The sequence below is a fragment of the Adiantum capillus-veneris genome, chromosome 13 (genome assembly GCF_014529385.1).
Source record: "Adiantum capillus-veneris isolate H3 chromosome 13, ASM1452938v2, whole genome shotgun sequence".
Taxonomy (NCBI): domain Eukaryota; kingdom Viridiplantae; phylum Streptophyta; class Polypodiopsida; order Polypodiales; family Pteridaceae; genus Adiantum; species Adiantum capillus-veneris.
The window spans coordinates 79,186,780-79,191,526 of NC_140943.1; the positions used below are offsets into that span (position 1 = coordinate 79,186,780).

At 48.2% G+C, this 4,747-nt stretch overlaps 1 long non-coding RNA gene across 1 annotated transcript; it reads left to right on the top strand.

Moving 5' to 3' along the window:
- Positions 1-1,485: 1,485 nt before the first annotated feature.
- Positions 1,486-4,180, top strand: LOC147444310 (uncharacterized). Its single transcript, XR_015190112.1, has 2 exons — positions 1,486-2,857; positions 2,956-4,180. It is a non-coding gene; the product is annotated as an uncharacterized LOC147444310 (long non-coding RNA).
- Positions 4,181-4,747: the final 567 nt, after the last annotated feature.

Consider the following 4,747-nt stretch of genomic DNA (forward strand, 5'->3'; position numbering starts at 1 on the left):
GTGATATGTGGTAGAGCTTCTTTTGAAGCATGTGCGTGCATTGGTGTGTCAAAAGTAGCATTTGTAGGTGAGATAATGTGGATTTTGAAGGTGAATCGTAGTGGATTGCGATGCTGTGTTTACCTTGGCTGTAGAGAGGCGCACATTTTTTGTTACAGGAGTGTACCCCCTTCCCCCTTTTCAACATCGTGACAATCAAGGGTAGGCTGATGCATACCAAGAGCTCCAAGTGATCCGAAAATAGAAAAAAGGGGTTGATCACATGCAAAGCCAAACTAAGAATGGAAAGGTTGGTAAAAGATAGCAATATGCTCACACGCCCTTAAAGGGACAATTTTTTTTGCATTCGGGGAGTTTTTTTGGTGAATGTGAGCTCCAGGGAGTCCAGGGAGGAGGTTTCTTGGGTTCTCGACAAGAAGAACAAGGAGGAGAGCTCCAATAGAGGAGGTGCCAACGAGGGCTATCAGGTCGTGTTTTTTGTGCTCTTCAAGGCCGTGCTACTAATGGATCTTATTGTACATGGTGTTCTCTAATAGAGTGAATCCATCATTGCCGCTTCTTGGTGTTGATTCCCCCTTCTCTTTTTGTTGGCAAATATGCCATGAGCGGACGCTAGCATAGCAAGAACAAAACCAACAACTCTATGTCTGCCAAGGACGAAGCTTAACCCGTAGGTGCATGGAAACAAGACGATGCATTTGAAGCACCTTCTCGACCTTCTAAGACAATATCTACTGAAGGAAGTCAAATCTAAATGTTCTATGCACTAGTGAAAGCAACTCAACCTACGATGCTCATGCTATCCAAAACTAGACCAAACGCATTTGAAATGTCACGAAACACATAGGACACACTGGTGCAGCCAGATCCGGTCGACCCATCGATAAACCAAATTCATGTATGCGAACGTTACCAAGGTTATGGCAGAGTCCTTGTGCAAGTACATGATGCAGGATAAAGCAAGCGTCGCTAGGGTATGGATGCAAAGTGTGGCATTTGGGAGGTCGAAGGTGGGTTTCAACCCTACTTAGAAATGATTAAAAGGCACCGCTCATTAGTTTCTTTTGCTACTATCGGAGCTTTACAACTCTCGGATTTGGCGCTATGACAACTCAAGTTTGTGGGAAATCAAGGCGACAGTACTATTCTCAATATTCAAAGCTTAAGATGGATGCCTGGCCACATTTACGGCTATACTTTTAAGTACTCAAGAGAAAAGGATGGACTGATGGATTGGTGCAAGGAGACAACAGAAGGTTTTTAAACACGAGGTACAAAGTTAAATTGGTGTTTTTCTAGCATGGCCGTGTGAAGGGCCGCTTAAGTGCAGTTTTTTTTAAAGCATGCAAAAATATGGGGTCGTCTACAGTAGACGACCAGAGCAAGAAGGCAATGTTGCCAAGAGGCGGTGGGCTACAATTCATGGGGGAAGGGGCGCCACCTGGTGCATGGCCATGCAAAAGGAAAAGAAGGAGGCGTCATTGGAGAGGGGGCAGGGATGCCGTGGGCAGTGGCAGTTCCCAGAGGAGAAGGAGGCCATGAGCTGCATGGGGAGGAGCCGTCAAGGACCATCAGTAGGAGGAAGTAGATGGACTCCATAGTGCTGGGAGTAGCACTGCTGCAGAGGGGGTGTGCATGGCAACCTGGAGATGAGGATGTCCGTGAGCAGTCGTCTGCAATGATGGCGAGATGGGCTTCATCACGTGGACACCGCCAGGTCTGAGAGGAACTCCAGAAGGGGGATGAGCATGGGCAGCTAATTATGGCCGAGAGAGACCTTTTGAAGCCAGGCTCGGCAAGATCATAAAGGGGAGCGACCAGGGCTTGCCAGCAAGCAACCAAGGGTGGCGGTGCAAAAGTTTGAAAGGGGAGAGCCAGCGGGCTGCAACTCGCAAGGAGGGGGGCTGAAAAAACAAGAGGAGGGTGCGGATTACAAGGAGGTGCAGGGGAGCATCGGCCACGGTAGGGGAAGTGATCACATGCTGCATGGTTGGGTCAGGAGGGTGGTGCGATAGAGAGGACTCTGTGTATGATACAGAGAAAATGTCAGAAAGGTTTGCAAAGCTTTCGGATGGAGTTGCTGTTATCAAGGTTGGTGCTACGCCATAGAGGGCTGCCAGGAGAGATGACAGAGCAAGGCCAAGGAGGAGACGGCTTCAGGGGTTGTGCAGAGCCATCAAGGGAGCTACAGGAGGTAGGCCACCCAAGGGAGGGACTGCTGTGAGAAAGCATTGCAGAGAAGGCGACCCAGGGAGAGTGGTTCGGAACCGCAGATTACAGGAGGGACTTGGAGGTTGGCCGAGCATGAAGCAACATCATTGTGCACATTTTGCTCAAGATATTTTCCTTGATATTTGTCCATTATATTCAGTATTCATCTCCTCTCTTGCTGGTGTGTCTACTTTTATGGCGGGCATATGTATGCTTCTTGTTAAGTGAGAGGATGTCCCGTATTTGAGTGTGGTGCATACTCGTAATCTCAAAGTCTCTGAGAGTGTTGAGTTTATTTATATATGCTTAAAGTTTCTCTGAAGGTTTGAGGATTGAAACCATGATTGTACATCTGATGCTTGGATTGGGGTAGTAGGGGTTTGGTTGCATACATTATCAGTTTCTTTTGCTACTGTCGGAGCTTTACAACTCTCCGATTTGGGGCTATGACAACTCAAGTTTGTGGGAAATCAAGGCGACAGTACTATTCTCAATATCCAAAGCTTAAGATGGATGTTCGGCCACATTTACGGCTATATGTCTAAGTACTCCAGAGAAAAGGATGGCCTTGCATATGATCGATGGATTGGTGCAAGGAGACAACAGAAGGTTTTCAAAGATACAAGAGGATGGCGAGTGACACGAGGTACAAAGTTAAATTGGTGTTTTTCTAGCATGGCCGTGTGAAGGACCGCTTAAATGCAGTTTTTTTAAAAGCATGCAAAAATATGGGGTCGTTTGCAGTAGACGAGCAGAGCAAGAAGGCAATGTTGCCAAGAGGTGGCGGGCTACAGTTCATGGGGGAAGGGGCGCCACCTGGTGTCCATGCAAAAAGGAAAAGGAGGAGGCGTCATTGGAGAGGGGGCAGGGATGCCGTGGGCAGTGGCAGTTCCCAGAGGGGAAGGAGGCCGTGAGCTACATGGGGAGGAGCAGTCAAGGACATCAGTAGGAGGAAGTAGAGGGACTCCATAGTGCTGGGAGTAGAACTGCTGCAGAGGGGGTGTGCATGGTGACCTGGAGATGAGGATGTCCGTGAGCAGTCGTCGGCAATGATGGCGAGATGGGCTTCATCACGTGGAGGCTGCCAGGTCTAAGAGGAACTCCAGAAGGGGGATCAGCATGGGCAGCTAACTATGGCCGAGAGAGAGCTTTTGAAGCCAGGCTCGGCAAGATCATTAAGGGGAGCAACCAGGGCTTGCCAGCAAGCAACCAAGGGTGGCGGTGCAGAAGTTTGAAAGGGGAGAGCCAGCGGGCTGCAACTAGCAATGAGGGGGGCTGAAAAAACAAGAGGAGGGCACAGATTACAAGGAGGTGCAGGGGAGCATCGGCCACGGCAGGGGAAGTGATCACGGTCTGCATGGTTGGGTCAGGAGGGTGGTGCAACACAGAGGACTCTGTGTATGATACAGAGAAATTGTCAGAAAGGATTGCAAAGCTTTTGGGTGGAGTTGTTGTTATCAAGGTTGATGCTGCGCCAGAGAGGGCTGCCAGGAGAGGACGAAGGGAGAGATGACAGAGCAAGGCCAAGGAGGAGCCGGCTTCAGGGGTTGTGCAGAGCCATCAAGGGCGCTACAAGAGGTAGGCCACCCAAGAGAGGGACTGCTGTGAGAAAGCATTATAGAGAAGGCGACCCAGGGAGAGTGATTCGGGATCGCAGATTACACGAGTGACTAGGAGGTTCGCCGAGCTTGAAGCAACATCGTTGTTCACAAAGTTTGCTCAAGAAATTTTCCTTGATATTTGTCCATTATATTCAGTATTAATCTCCTCTCTTACTGGTGTGTCTACTTTTATGGCGGGCATATGTATGCTTCTTGTTAAGTGAGAGGATGGCCCGTATTTGAGCGTGGTGCATACCCGTAATCTCAAAGTCTCTGATAGTGTTGAGTGTATTTATATAATGCTTAAAGTTGCTATGAAGGGTTGAGTATTGAAACCATGATTGTACATTTGATGCTTGGATTGGGGTAGTAGGGGTTTGGTTGCGTACATGCTTGGACAATAGCCGTTGCTAGATTGTGAGTCAAGGTGTGTGTTTACTAGGGGATAGGGGTGTTGTGAGATCACTGAGCTATAAAGAGGTTGTCACTAAGTGTGTTGGTGGTTTTCGGACTTCCCCCTTTCCAAGGCTCTCCTCATCAAGAGATCAATAACCTATGGACTATGACTTGGTATCCTACCTCAAACCACCTCGTGCAACAATCACACAAAGACATGCAGCAAAATGCAAGTCACCACTTCTCGATTTGTAATATCATAATCCATAGATCTACTCATTGTGAACCCACCGGTATAAATTAAATTTATACCACCAAATGGACACACGGTTTGCAAGAAAACTCACCCGAAAGCTCATATCTCGCTTCACAAGCTCGGACGACATCAGAATCATGCAAACTTGGGGTTGGATTGAAGCCCTAGTTGTTGTTAACGCATTGGTGGTGTTGCTTTCGCAATGAAGGTTCCATAGAGCATGTAGGGAGGAGAAGAAATCTCTCGATCTCTCTCTTCCTCTCTCTCTCTCTCTCTCTCTCTC